The 15888-nt window shown below is 45.0% G+C and overlaps 1 protein-coding gene across 1 annotated transcript in view; it reads left to right on the top strand.

Moving 5' to 3' along the window:
• The window catches only part of spg7 (SPG7 matrix AAA peptidase subunit, paraplegin), a 240869-nt gene that overhangs the window by 27900 nt on the left and 197081 nt on the right, over positions 1-15888 (top strand). The window lies entirely within an intron of this gene.

The following is a 15888-nucleotide window of genomic DNA, read 5'->3' as shown; positions in this document are numbered from 1 at the left end:
AGACAGACAGACAGAGGGACAGACAGACAGACAGACAGACAGACAGACAGACAGACAGAGGGACAGACAGACAGACAGACAGACAGACAGACAGACAGACAGACAGACAGAGGGACAGACAGACAGACAGACAGACAGACAGACAGACAGAGGGACAGACAGACAGACAGAGGGACAGACAGACAGACAGACAGACAGACAGACAGACAGACGGACAGACAGACAGAGGGACAGACAGAGGGACAGACAGAGGGACAGACAGACAGACAGACAGACAGACAGACAGACAGACAGACAGACAGACAGTGAAAACATAACCTCTTTGGCAGAGGTAACAATATTTTTAGCGTTGTGCAGGTCTCACTTGACAGTGCCACACACTCTTCTCTTTGAAGTTGAAAGTGGTTGGTCACTTGCTTCCTCCCTGGATCCTCCTGCTTGTTGTCCAGATAAGCCTTCATGTCCTAAGGCCCCATATGTAACCTCCCCTGTCCCGGCAGAGCCGTCTGTGTCGTGCCCTCACAAGTACAGAACATTCACCCGGCACCCTTTGATCTCCTGCTATTTTGAACACCCTGTCAAAACACAAGATGAAGATCTATGGCACTCTATGCGTGATGTCAAGGCAGAGATTCCTTTGTCTGTGATGCTTTCAATTTGCTGAAACGCTGCCATGACCGACAACGTCAAAGTGTTTTAGGCAACCACCTCTGCTGCAACAATAAGAGGAGACAAAGTGCATTACTGCTGTTCTCCTTAGAGAGGAAAAGAGATGGAGAAAGTACTTTGCTGGTTACATGGTCTCTGGGGAGACATGGGAAGGCCAAGAGTGATAGGTGTGTGGAGGGAAGGGGAACACATAAGGAAGAGACTATGGGATGGTTACGAGGGGAGAGTACAGAGTCCAGTCTCCTGAGTCTCAACGCGACTCTCAACTCTCATCAACACCCTCTCAGCAAGTCTGCTCTCAGGTCAAAGGTTGATACGGATCTTTGGTGGGTAAACATCTTCAGTCCATGTTGCCGTCTCTTTTCTCTGACAACCGATCACAGAGGTGGTTAGTTACTGGCAGGGCAAACATCTATTTATCAGGAAAATCAAAACTGAATAACTTGGATATAAGTCACAAACAAGGGATCAATCGCACAATCAAAATAAATAAATCTAGTTAGCTTAGGGCAACGCAATAACACAGAAGACTGAGATATGTCGGTGGGGAAACTAGCTCATGTTAGAAAGTACAGCAGTGAAATAAGCTAGCAAACTGTGCTCTGGCTGAGTGGGTGTCTGCATGCTTCCATGCGTCACTGTGTGCCTGTGTGTGTGTGAGGGAGAGAGAGAGAGAGAGAGAGAGAGAGAGGGAGGTCTTGTATTATGGGATGAATGTACAGCACCTGTCTCTGTCATGTCAGGCAGCGGCAGCTGGCAGGAGCCACCCTGATGTTTTTCCTCCTTCACCCCCACACACCCGTCTCTGACAACAGACTCTCACACCACAGTAATGCAGACGCTGGTTGTGAGTGGCGAGGCTGGAGTTTCCCTTCCCCATCACCTATCCCACTGATTCTCAACCTTTTTCATATCAAGGACCCCTAATTTAGTCCACATTAGGGCTACGGACCCCCATTTGATTACATTTTGTCTCTCAGACCCAAATCTGAGAATATTTTTTTTGTCAGATATGATTTTGTCCAGAATTCCATGACTAGGTAAAGAGATAACTATCATCAAAACAGTAATTCTTCTACATTTTCGAATTGTGTTAACTTCTTGTAAATGAAATAATGGAGAAGTTTAACAATTTATCAATTTGCTGGAGACCCCCTGGAACCCCCTCAAGGCCCCTGGCGGTCCCCGGACCCCCAGTTGAGAACCACTGACCTATCCTACAGACCAATGTTTCCTACACTATGTACCATAACTGGGCTGCAGGTGTGTATCTGGTGGGTCATCAGATGACAAGAGCACTAGTTTGTTTTAATTAGCCAGGTTACAAGGCGACGGTGCATTTCAAAAGTTGAAAGATTTGATGAAACCCTGCTCTAGACACTTTCTGAAGATCAAGAGACAGCACTCTGCTGCCCACTATTGGCAATAATAATAATAACAACTCACATCAACTCAGCAAGACACATTTTATCTGCATAATTGCAACATAACTAGTGGATTAGCTGTGGCATGAAACTTTTATTAAGTTAGTGTAGGATGTGTGAAGATGTATGAGGGATTTGTGAAGAGACCATTTTCTCTCAGAAAAATCTACCCTTTAAAAATAAGGGTGTAGCCATAATGGATACTATAATCAAAACTTGCTTTTGCAATTAGAGGAATCCTCTTATCATAACATAATTTTTGTGTTGCATAAATAGCTTTAAGGGTCTGTTTAATACTAAGGAAGCCTCCATGGTCCCTGTGGGCACCTCATCTCAATGATTGTACAGTTTTTATTTTTTATTTTTAGATTTGTTTGTATCCTTTGTTGCTCTGTAGAACACTTTGTGAAAAAACCCTTTCTTAAATATAGCTTTGTAAATTCATTTGATTTGATTTGACTATGATCATTAATGTTTCAAAATTGCTCGATAAAATATTCACAGGACACTTTTGAGTGCAAATCGCCAGTCAGATAGGTAGAAATACTTGACCCATTAGATTTCAAGTTATCATCCAGAGCCCATTTTTTCATTTTGCAAAAGAAGATCAATAAGTTTGGAGTATATAATTCAACATCAAGGATTTCACTCAAGGTGCAACCCACGGCATCATCACAAATGAACTAATTGCATGGGAAAGAATATAACATCCAAAAGCAGAATTTCTGTATTGTACTGAATGTACCAATCTGGAATTATTGAAGAATATCACGGCAAGCAGAGCATGATGAAATGAGATTATGAGCTTCAAAGGCTTGTCCATGCAGGGTCCCACTGAGGCAATAATAGTGAAGAGGCTTGCGGTGGGCTTGAAGCTCCAGTCAGGTCACTACACAATAAGCTTCAGAGTGCACAGGTGGCTCTGGATCCCGCTGATCAGGAAATAAGGAACCTAACTAGCCTGGTGGCTGTCTGGCGGTCCCTCACCAGGCAGACAGTAACACTATTAATGATGAGTATTGGAGTGAGGTGGAGAAAACCTCTTGGTGTTCTCATTAAATCACTGATGCCAGTGACAGGTACACTGGCGAACCATCTGGCAATCTGCTTTTTTAATCCAAATTTTATTTGATCATCATGTAACTTTTAACATAGATAAAGGAGAATATGATGAGACACATAATGTAAACATTTAAAAATGTAACAAGTTGCTAATTTTCTTAAACTTTACTTCCTTTACTTTAAAAGTAAGTTGTATGATTATCAAACATCATTTGGGTCCAAAATAAGCAACCAACCAACCGACCGACGAACAAACAAACAAATCCACAAACAAATAAACAAACAACGCGATTGGGATGGTTCAAATCCATCCCAATGTAAGAAATAGGAGACTAAACGTGACATTTTGGATTTGGCTGATTATGCCACTGACTGTCTGCTGTCTTTTGATCTGTGCATCTGTCAGTCAGACTGTCTGCCTGTCCTGTTTTTTTCGTCTCTCCCTCTTCCATCTGCCCATAACAGAAACAACAAAGGATCAGTATGCAGAATGAGAGCACCAGGTGAATGAGTAATTGATTGAATCGCATGGCTTATTTTGTGTTGAAGATGGCAATATGTGTCATTTTTGGAGATACAGCAAACGTAATTTGATGCTCCTGCAGATGGCAGTGTGAGACCATCTAACAAGCCAGAGGAGAGGAGAAGAGAGGAGAGGAGAGGAGAGGAGAGGAGAGGAGAGGAGAGGAGAGAGGAAATTGGTGAGACTAGAAGGTTTGTCTTATAAGAGATCTTGGTGAAGAAAAGAACAAATAACGACCCTGAGGACAGAGGGCAAAAGATCGAGCAGAGAGAGAGTAGACACTGACTCACAACACACAACACAACAGTCAGACAGTGAAGTGCAGTCTGCTAATCAAAATAACACAGATAGAATAGCAAGACACAAAAGTCTTGCAATGGGAAAACAGGCTCAACCCAACAGTATAGCACCATACACTGAACGAATACAATATAATAACCTCTGGATTAAAGTCATGATGTGGCAGCTAGATATCTTGTTTGCCATAATTCTCCAGAAATAGATGTTTGATATTTGCCTTCAGTTGGATTACAATTCTGTGATTTCTTGCTTGTTTGTCTGCAACCCGTGGAAAAAAACAATGGTGATTCAAAAGCCATAGCACAATGTAACATTTCCAAATGAGGGAGGCAATAGAGAAAGGGTGAGAGTGAGAGGGGGAGGAGGTTGGGTTACTGTAGCTGTGCTCCAGCCCCAGTCAACCTCCACCAGGGTGGGTTGCCAATTAGAGCCAACACATATGACACACTTGACTCCCCCGCTTGAACCATGGCTGGAGATAATAGGCCTCTTCCTGCAGCTCAATCGATGACATACTGTCCCAGGGTGGATGTCTGCCTCAGTACACACACCCACACACACACACACACACACCACACAATCTCTTTCTCTCTGCCTCTCTCTCTCTCTTTCTCTTTCTCTCTCCTCTTCCTCTCTCTATCTGTCAGGGAGTAAAATGTCAGCTCTCTGTTTCTTACACCAAAATATACAAACAACACACATATACTCGCAAAACGACTTACTGCTCTGTCTCTCTTTCTCTCTCTCTCTCTCTCTCTCTCTCTCTTTCAAACAATGAACAATGAGTTTCAGCCAGAAAAATGGACCCTATTATCCATTCGGAGATAAGACGCTATCACAAAAAACCTCATTGCAAAGTAAAGCTACGTGTAGCCGTAGGTATTGCTAACCTATGTGTGTTCATATGTATAGCTAATCTAACAGCTAAGTGTATGCATATGTCAAGCTAACCCCACAGGAGGCTCCTGGACTGTCAGAGGGCACCTGAGTCATGGGGATTATAGACATTACGGTAATGGATATCTGCTGTGTACAGTAATAGGCGGGCGGCTTGCATAAAGTTGCTCTCAGTAGTCGGGTCTCAACATTGTTGTTTCTGACTGGCATCCTAATACGGTTGTTAGACCTTGGCTATCAATAAGGCTGGGTCATAGCTGGCTAAGCAAAAGCAGAAACATTGCATCAATACAAATTCATGAAGCTGTGGACTGTGAGATGCAAACTCATCCATACAACATTCTCTCCTCAGAAGCCCGTCCGCTGTGAGACACATTCTCTGGAAAAAAAAAACAATAAAAGAGAGGTGTGAGTGTGTGTGTCTGTCTGTATTTGTGTTTGTATATGTGTGTGTGTGTGTGTGTGAGTGTGTGTGCTGAATTGAGTAGACGGGGGAGAGTTTGGGGGTCAGTGCACACCCGTCTCTGCATGGCTGTGGGGCAGAAAGAGGAGGAGGAGGAGGAGGAAGAGGAGGAGGGCCGGAGGGAAGAGGAGCAGTCGAGGGGTGGAGAAGAGTGGAGGAGGCCATTGCGTGGCTTTTTGAGGTGGGGGTCGTGGGGTGGGGGGGGGTGGGGGGTGGGGTGTGGGACGGGTGGGTGTGTGGGTGGGTGGGTGGGGGGATGGGGTTGACAGTTGCCGGCGTGCGTGAGCCTAATCTCCCTCCATCAGCTGTCAGAGCCGGGGACGTCAGGGCGGCCGAGGCTCCTGGTCCTCGCCTCTTCTCTCTCTCTCTCTCTCTCTCTCTCCCTCCCCATCTCTCTCTCTCTCTCTCTCTCTCTCTCTCTCTCTCTCTCTCTCACTCCACTGGCAATGTCATGTTGTCAGCCCACATATGCTTGTCTGCAGTAGGAGGGGGTGGGTGAGGGTGGGGGATGGGGGGTGGGGGGTTGGAGGAGACACGGGCAGCCTCCGTCTTTTTCCTGTCGCTCTCGACACTTGTCTTCTTGCCGTTCCCATGTGCCGCTGATGGCGTTCCCTATTAACCCCTTCAGCTCCCTCCTACCTCTCCTCCTCTTTCCCTCTCCCTGCCTTTCTCTTCTCCCCTCATCTCTTTCTCCTCTGTGCATGGATAACGTCAGAGAACTGGCGGTCCGTTAGCAGCGCTGCTTGGCTAATTTGAGACTTACAGGGCTCTTACTTATAGAATGTTTTTGTGTACCTGCCCTTTCCTGTCCTCTTAACATCAAAACACAATAGATTCAGTAGTAGCCTCTTTAACATTGGGCAGCAGGTGAGTGGGGAGTCTGCCCTTCAATAAGAAAGCTGGGTTCAAACCCTCATCTCAGCACGCATCCAGCCTGCTGAAGTGTCCTTGAGCAAGATACTGCAAGAGTGCTGTAGGGCAGGCAAAAAAAAAAAAGAGAGTTTCCCTACTGGGATAAATAAAAACTCTTATTATTACAGTGTTATTATTCTAAAAGACTCTGAGGTACAGTGCAATACACTGCAGTCTGGGATGAACAGATAAGAACCAGCATCACTAAATCACCTCTCTGTTTCTCTCTGTGAAATTATCTCCTTTTTTTTTCTATTTTACTCCAGATGAAAAAACAGTGGGCTCATGTATCCCAAATAGTGGGAGGCCCATATGCCAAAGACAGCAGTCGAGCGTTTGCTTGTGTGTGGCTAACAGTGCTGTTGCCCCAGTGACCTGCCCCTGGCACCTGCCACAGGGGGCTTCCAGACTGACTGTCAATCAAACTGAGACGACCCCTCCTTTCTTAAGATTCACTATATGCAAGACTTGGGTGACTCATTACATCCCATCCCCCTCTCCGTCTCTACCCCCCCTCCACACACACACACACACACACACACACACACAGATGATATCTCTATACGTGCCCACCGGAGCGCACAGCCTCCCTGTCTCAGCACGCATGTTACATGTTAACCATAAATCCCATGTATGTCTGCATGCCTGGATGGCTGTTCTGTAGCACATTCAACTACCCGCTGTAATTGCGGTCCCCTATTGAGCCTGAGTTACAACCTTGTCTGAGGCTTTCTCGTCTGTAAGCATATTAAAGCGGGGCAGCTTTAACCAGGAACAGGTCAGGTCACACATTAAAGGCTTCACCGACTGCTTGTGAAGTGAGACAAATACAGGAGCTTTTTGTATTATAGAGCTAGTGTGGTGTGCTACCCTCAGCACAAGTTTGAATCCTAGTTTCTAGTTTTGCTCGCACACAGTCTGGGTCAAAGACTGAGAGGTTTTTCTAAATGATGTTGCAATTAGCTATAATTTTCATGATTTTTAAAACGCGAATCAATGGCATGCGGCTTTCGTCAGCAACTCCTGTGCATGTATGAATGTTCACATACATACACACAAGCACAGAAAACAGAAATGCACACAAAAATGCTCTCTCTCTCTCTCTCTCTCACACACACACACACACACACTCCCCTCCTGGCTATGAGTGCCCTTGCCCCGAGTGCTCCCTTGCTGCAGTCTCCATAGCAGGGAGGGAGGCTGCCTGAGTGCTTTATGCTCGCTATAACACAGAGTCATCGTTGTCAGAGCCAGAGATTTGTCAACAACACAGTGATACCAAGGCCCTGCCACTGTAGATGGATAATGGTCCATCCTGTGGCCAGTCGTTGTGTTTTTCTGGACAAGGAGGGAGCATCTGCTGTCTTTTTTCCGTCTTGCCTCCTCCTCCTAAACCTCCCTCTCCCCGCCCACGCACACATCCAAGCAGTTTGAAAACAATAAAAGAAAAGCGATGTGTCTTGTTCAGCTACTAAATAGCTGTCTGGTTTGTGTCTCCTGAGGTGGTTGCACATCGGTGGCTAGCCCATCTATCAGGCCAATGCATGGCCCTCAAACCTCCAGGTATAAAGATGATAAATACCTCACCCACTGAAAAGGGCACAGAGAGAGAGATGGATGGATATGGAAAGAGAGAGACAGGCAGAGATATAGAAACGGCGTGATTGAGAGAGGAAAAAATGAGAAAGGAAGAATGAAGAGAGATTTAGGGTGAGAGAGAGAGCGGAGAACGAGCAAGACAGAGAGGCAGAGGGAGAGAAAGTGGAACCAAAATGTCCTTTAAGCACACCTGGCTCCCTGCGCTCATCCTCCATCTCCTCCACTGTTTGATTAAACAGTACTTTCCCCCCATCCTCCTTATCTGGGCTGTCGCTGCATGAACGAGCTATCTGCTGTGTGACTGGCAGACTACTGCCTGCTGCCTGTGATAGCATTCCACTTTGGTTAGGTAAATAGGAACTTAACTGAACTGAGACAATTTAAACAGTCTAAATGTAAGGAGATTAAAACTGGCCAAACAGTGGCTGAGCACGGGGATGCATCGCTGGGGTTTAAGCACCGCTGCAGGAACGGAAGATGCACATGCCGGACTGTGCACATACGGACCACAAAGTCAAACAGGACGACACCAGCAAGCATCAAATATATACAAAACAACTCAAATCCAGAGAGATGCTCAGAAAGAGACACAGAGAGGAGAGAGAGAGAGAGAGAGAGGGAGAGAGAGGACAGAAAGAAGCAGCCTTTAGTTGTTTTTGATGCCTTGACGCCCTCTGACCTACAAAATCACTGCCTGTGCTTGCCAAACAATATAACACACACACAAACACACACACACACACACACACACACAAACAAAGGGCATGAAGCAGGCAAGCAGGATGGACCTGGGGACAAGTTTCCGCCTGGACGCCCTCATACCCCAGCCAGCTCGGCCCCGCTCTGCCCACAGGCCCTTCCAGACCGGCCAGTGGAGTGAGCGACCCTCCCTGACTCTAACGCTGTGTGGCAGCGGGACCTAGAGACAGATGTTCCCTGCCACTGGCATGGTGCTGAAGAGGAGACGGTACTCCATGTGCATATATGTGTGTATGAGAAAGAAGGGAGAGGGAGAGCAAGAGAGAGGGAGACAGACAGAGAAACTGAATGCTTGAATGGCAATGTCGGGAGGAGGGAGGAGGAGCAGGGGGGTGCGGGGGGTGGGGGGGTGGTGGTAAAAGAAGGAGAAATAAATCAAGTCAAAGCAATTTGTGGCAATGGCTGCTGCAGTGTCATTAGGAATCCCGTCACGCAGCTCCTCTGAGCAGTCAGCAGACGCAGGTTGACAGCGGGCCAAAGAGGAATTTTAATTCCCTCCCCACCCCCCCACCCCCCCACCCCCCTCACAGCCCCCGCCTCAGCCCCATTTCCAACTACTGGCCCACACTGCTAATAGTAGCCTCCAAACCCAAACTCATCCCTATTCGCACTCCTGACATTAAAACCACTTCCAATACTGAGTCCGACGCTGCAAAAATATTAATCTTAACAAGTCACAGAATCTCATATTTACTCTTGACATCTTATTTTCACAAGTGAAAAATCCAGCCAATGGGGTATGATAATTCCACTAGTTTCCAACGCAGTTTCTGCATCAATAAGTGTCAATATATTGAATAAGGCAGATCACTCCACTACAATAACTGAAGAAATTTCTTGAAACATTGATTTGGATTGGAAGCAAGTGATATTATCCAATTATCACCCAATTGGCAGATTTTTTTTTTTTTATAATAAATAACTAGATTAAATGAGTTATTAAGATGGATATTTTTGCCGTGTATTCCTCACTCAGATCAACTAATCTCTATGTGGGAATACAGCAGAAATCAAACTTCCTTCCTCCTTACACTGTTATATAGCATCAATCTGTGATATTCAATGCATTTCAGGAGTTAGTTAGTGATGTAATAATGTTGTATGTTGTGTTGTAATTTACCTTTTTGTTGTATCCACTTTCCCTCAACTTGCCTCGTCTACTTCTACCTAAATTTCCCAGAATGACTTTTCACACCTGCAGAGAACACGGCTGAAGTTGTTCCATTCAGCTGTGGGTTGTTTATATATCTGTGTTGGTGGAGAGAGCGATAGCGATAGTAAGAGCGAGAGGGCAAGTTTCTCTATTGAGAAAAGTGAGAGTTGTGCCCATTACTCAAATTGCAACATGTCTTGTATTGCATTCTGGTCTGTTGAGGCTTCTGTCGATGGAGAAATTGGTCTGGATTTCTCCCTGTAGATTGTTGAACATCGGTGCAAAATGGTGACTCTAGAAAGAAGCCCTTGTTCTTTGATTGAAGGACTGACACCAAACCTGACGTTTAACACTGATGTCACGCCATCTACGTGACATCAATGCCGAGTTATCTGTGGGAATAACAAACAACAAAATAGACCCAGAAATGGGTACAGTGCCATTAGCTGTTTTTTAAAATTAATATTAAAGTGTTTTAGGGTGGATTTTCCCTTTAAAGCCACATCTGGTATGAGATTGCTTGTGATCTCTTCTATCCGTAGACACCAAGTACTTCAACTGCATTTAACCAAAAGACACAATGTACAATTTTGTCAGTTTAAATAAATTTGGTTCCACGTTACAAACTGCAAGCTTGTACATCTTCTTGCAAAAATTCCATGTGCACAAGCAATGATACAAATGTGCGTAACCACAGAGGAACTACAAAAACAGACCGCTGTTGAAGAAAGAAGTGAGGTGGGAAATCTTCACAGAGGGTTTCAGCTGGACATAAAACTGGCCTCCTGCCATCAGCACTGGACATTCCAGTTTTTTGGGTGTTGAAGCTCCATTTTAGATGCTGAAACTGTATTTGTAATTACACTGAACTTTAAATTTAGAATAGAGAAACATTAGCTCTAACGGTTACAGTGACATAAACTTCTGCATTGGATTACAAGCACTTTTGAACAGAAAAGTGATCCCAGTTGGATTACTCAAAACATATTTTAAGGGAAAAAATGGACAGTAATGGATTACTATAGTTGCAGGTGATGATAGAAATGCCGTTAGAATTACAGTCTGTAAGTTGGAATACATTGCTCTTTTATATTCTGTAGATGCTGAAGGCAAAGTAATCCAAACCAAATGACTGAAACTGATGACATTACATGACTGAGCTGGAATAATTCAATAGATTACATTACTGGTTGCATTTTTAAACAGGCAATCAGAAACTTCAAACTTGTCGACAACCCTTGACAGATATTTCAGAGCCAGAACTCCTCACTGCATAGTTGGCAGTTTTACAAAGTTCCCAATCTTCATTTTTATCAGTCATATGATTGACTTCTCCTCTCCTCTTATAGCCGGAGACTAAGATACAGTATAGATGTGGATCTGCGTCTAATACAGAACCATCAGATCTAAATCAGTTTTACGACAAGATAAGCAGCACAAATACAAATAGGCACAGTGTGTCCGGCGCAGTGTATCCAGTGTTAGAGAGGAGAGGAGATGGTGGTAATAACCCTGGCTGAGCAGAGAAGGGCAGAACAATGCTGCACATTTCTCCTCTCAGCTGCCACTTTAATGAGCAGACAAAATGGCCACCGTTGAATAATTAATATGCGGGTCCATTAACAAGGCATTAGAATGCATTTTATCTCTTATTGATTTTTTCCTGCCTTTTCTTTTTTTTTTTTCTTTCCTGAAAACTTTTACTCCATCCGTAGACCACTCTGGGTCCGGCGCTGGCGGGAGTGAAATATGGCTGCTGCTGTTTAAATGTCAGCTTTGTAATTACACATAGAGGCACGAGCCGGGCAATCCCACGGCCCGGGGGCCTCTGATTTATGGTCAGGCACTGATGACAACAGCACCGCGCGGACACGTACAGACACAATGCATACACACACACCCCTCCTTCACACAACAACAACAACACACACATGCACATGCACGTACACACACACACACACTCACACACACACACATACACACATAGGCTTGTTCCTAATTGATACCGGGGATGTAGTGGAGGGTAAACCCACCTAAACTCAGTTTTTTTTATTTACGGAATAGTGTTTATCTACCCTTTTTTTAGGCTGATGTAAATCTTTATGACTTCATATATTCATAGTAAACATCATACTAAGTACTATCAAGATGTTTTTTTTAAGGAAAAAAGTATAAATCAGCACTTTGACTCTGGCGAAGACCAGTTCTTGGTCAATATGCATTAGTCGCTGTTTTTAATATGTAGCCACTATAATAAAAGCTTTTTACATTTTTGAGTGCTGTGTTTTTTCTTTGGGGAATTCATGCCTTTACTTCCTCATACGTACCTTATGTGACTGGCAAGGAATATGCCTAGTATATTTTTTAGGTATTATACCTGCCAACCACAGAGCAGCTGTTTCTGCTGTCCTCCACTACCTCAGATCCAAGAAGTGCTCCTTTCTCATTCTTTTTTCAAGTATAAAAATGTTTTCTTCCTTTAAAATACCCAACCCTCATGTTGTTTACCCATCCCTGTTATTTACCATCACATCATTGATTGAGAAACTGATGGAGAGCTTTTCCCAATGTCCATGCCGCTTGTATGATGTGTAACCTTGCCTGAAGACGATGTCCTATTCCTCTACCCCCCCCCCCCTCCACCCTCGTACATTTTTTGCTCAGCAGCCTAACACAATCCTGTGGCATGCGGGACACCCTGGTTCAATATACCCTCCCCTACGCACACCGCCCATCAGTCAGATTCAAGGCGCAGATACCTGCTGGGAAAACCAATCTATATCTGGACGGATGGAGGAGGAGAGGCGAGGCCAGATCAATGTACAGATATTGATACACGCAGCCATGCAAGGAGACTACACTCCTTCTGAACTCATTCTCTCTCTCACTGAAAAGATTAGGAATCTAGATTAACTGCTGAGTAAGGTGTGTTTGTGTGTGTGCGCGTGTGCGTGTGTGTAGATGACAAAGAGATACTGTACCACGCTGAGAGATACAACAGATAGAGCAGAGAGAGAGAGAGGGAAAGGGAAAGGGGAGGTAGTGGAGATAGGTAGGGGAGACAGAGATTACCACCACAGAGCTCAGTAATGGTGTGAAGTGAGCACGTCAATAATAAATACCTCCCATTACACCACAGTGGACTGCTGCAGCAGCCTGTACAGCAGGGCACCTGCTGACTCCCTGATCTACCTCAAATTACACTGATGCTCTCACACTGGGCTTCTGTGGAATACAGCACATTGACTGTAGCGCACACACACACACACACACACACACACACACACACACACACACACACACAGATACACAGACAGACAGACACACTTAAATAGCCACACACATACATACCTACACATGCATACGTCCATAAACACACATACACACACAGGGCTGCAGTGCTGAATTAATTTTCTGGGATAGTTTCAGAGGTTGAGGCTTCATCCCGTTTGACTAATCTCCATTGGGATCTGGATTTTTTTTAAAGATGGGCTGTCCTGCCAGGCTGCCGTACCCTCCCTCCCTCTCCTCCCCTCCCCGCCCCTCCCCTCCCCTCCCTCCTCTCTTCAGAGGGACGAGGCCTGACATCCAGGTGTTTTATAGTATTTGTGGCTCTGATCATCCATCAAGCCGATCGATCACTCTCCCAGCAGCTTTTATTAATGATCTTGTCAGCCGGCCCGCTCTCGGGTGCAGCCGCTTGTCCAGAATGATAGATCATTAGCTAGTCTGCCTGCTATTTATTCTCTCATGACCTTGTCTCTCCCCATTGTTGAGCGGGCCGAGTTATGAGAGCTAGAACATGATAATTCAATATTGATCCACATTCCCCCCACCCCCGTTTTCCAAAAAGTTTTTTAGCTGTTTTCAACTGTAGACACACTGAATTCAGTTTGTCACTAGTCATTTCAACATCGCCTCTATGGTTTATCTCATCGAGTCTAGGATCTTTTAGATTGTGAATATCGCAGTTTTAGACCAGTGAATACATTATTACGTATCTAAACAATGCATAAACAGCTGTAAATATCATATAATGGTTTATTTTTGTCATCTACCCCAGAAGATGTAGTCGAAGATGTAGATGTCGACTAAACTTTCACTTTTAAACCCTGTGTAGCCTCATTTTAGCCTAGACATCTAGAACCATTTAGACGTCTTTTAAACGGCTAATCAATATAAAATTGCTCAGTGGGAAGTGGCGCGGTGCCCTGTCCAGAATACATTGACCAGTCATCACTTCTATTTAAAGAACATGGTGTGGAGCATCAAATAGAGACAAACACAATTAACAGAGACACAGATAGCAGCGAGAGAGGGGGAAAGACAGGAAGAGAAAGAGAGCTGAAAGAAAGAGCGTGACAGAGAGAAAAGGGCAACAGAGAGAAAGAGAGGGAAAAATAGAAATAAAGGGGAGAAAGAGAGTCAGCAGGAGTTTAATAGGAACCAAGCCTAAGGCTGAGCCAGCGAGGTATAACTGGCTTTAGAATAAACATGAGCTCCATGTAAACAACAACCCGCCTCTACAAGCATCAGCTACACACACACACACGCCTAGTGGGGGTCTGGGCTCATTGATGTGTGTTTGTGTGTGTGCGTGTGTGTACTCAGGGTGTCCCTAGGGCCGAAGAGCCTAGCCTGTCATCCTCCCATCATCCCTCTCTCCACTCAGTTACATCCATAAAGCCTGTCATGTTGATCAACTAGCCACAGGCCCATATCCTTTTGCGATTGTGAAAAGTGCAGCACATGTGAATGTTTGACTGTATATTTGTAAGGCTATTGTTGTTTTTTTTTCTTTTTCATTTTCTTTCTTTGTGTCTGTAATGTGTACAGTAAGCCAGCAGCGTATAACTCCTAGTGAAGAAACTCTATATGCCATGAATTGACTGGCTATTGTTTTTCCTCTATCTCATTCAAACAGTCTGACCTGTTTATTATGCAGTGAGAGTGTTCAAAGAGGAGAGGGAGGAACTTCTTCTCTCTCTCTCTAGAATCATTCATGATGGATGGCTTTCATGTGCAGAGGAGAATGACGGGCTGCCTGAGACTTCTGCTGAAAGTCGGAGAGAGATAGAGAGAGAGAGAGAGAGAGAGACTGAATTACAGCAGAGGAACATTTCAAAGAAACATGCCTTTAGCCCAAGCCAAAATACAAGCCCTCAGAAGCCACAGGCACATACGCTATTTTTGTTTTTACCTGTATTTGTGTCGTTTGCCTTTCCGTTTGTTAGAAGCAGTTAATTGATTGCCCATAGGTATGAAAATGAGCGTCTGCAGTATCTTTGTCAGCCTTGCGATGGACTGGCGAACTGTCCATGGCATCCACCCAATGCATGCTGGGATAGGCTGCTGAAAAGGATTGAGCAGGTAGAGAAAATGAATAAATGATTGAATGAATTGGCATTCAATCGCTCAATGCAGAAAAAAAAGGAATATCTTTGAAATGTAATACTATTTCAATTCTTTGTCAGCTTGTGATGCCAGCTGGCTCCTGTTCTTCCATAATGTCTCCAACTCGGAGTCTTACATGAACAGCGAAGTCGTGGCAAAGGAAATGCATGACGTCATGAAGCTGAATAGTTAAAAAAAACCCAACATGACAATATTAGGTAAGCTCTCCCTTTGTTATCACTCTGTAACATCGCCCGTTTGTTAAAACCTTTGCCCTTCTACCCAAACTCTCTGTGTCTCTCAAACACATACACAACCTCCCTGGTGTCCCCCATAACCCGCCCTCCAGGACCCTGGGGCCCAATAAGCAGCCATCTGCAGACAACCTCTTCCACCACGCTCCAGCAAACACAGGCAGGGAGGGAGTGTGTGTGTGTGTGTGTGAGAGAGAGAGGGAGAGAGAGAGAGAGACAGAGAGAGAGAATAGGAGAGGTGGAAGTAGTTCAAGGGCACGAGTACTCCATCAAGCTCGAGTCCTGGGAATATCCACCATCCTCCCCCTCCCCCTTGTGTGCACCAGGCAAGCACTGGAACCCGCTCACTCTCTCGGTTACCCCCACCCCCCACCCACCCGAGTGGAGCGTTGACCCTGTATCACATCATCCTGCCAGGCCTCCTAACTAGCTCAGGTAGCCTCTCTCATCCCTTGACCACCTACTGGTTCCTGGGCCCC

This window comes from Centroberyx gerrardi, chromosome 1, assembly GCF_048128805.1.
Source record: "Centroberyx gerrardi isolate f3 chromosome 1, fCenGer3.hap1.cur.20231027, whole genome shotgun sequence".
In the NCBI taxonomy this organism is placed as follows: Eukaryota; Metazoa; Chordata; class Actinopteri; order Beryciformes; family Berycidae; genus Centroberyx; species Centroberyx gerrardi.
Note: the sequence above shows the minus strand (reverse complement) of the source record. Positions and strands in the feature narration are given on the sequence as shown.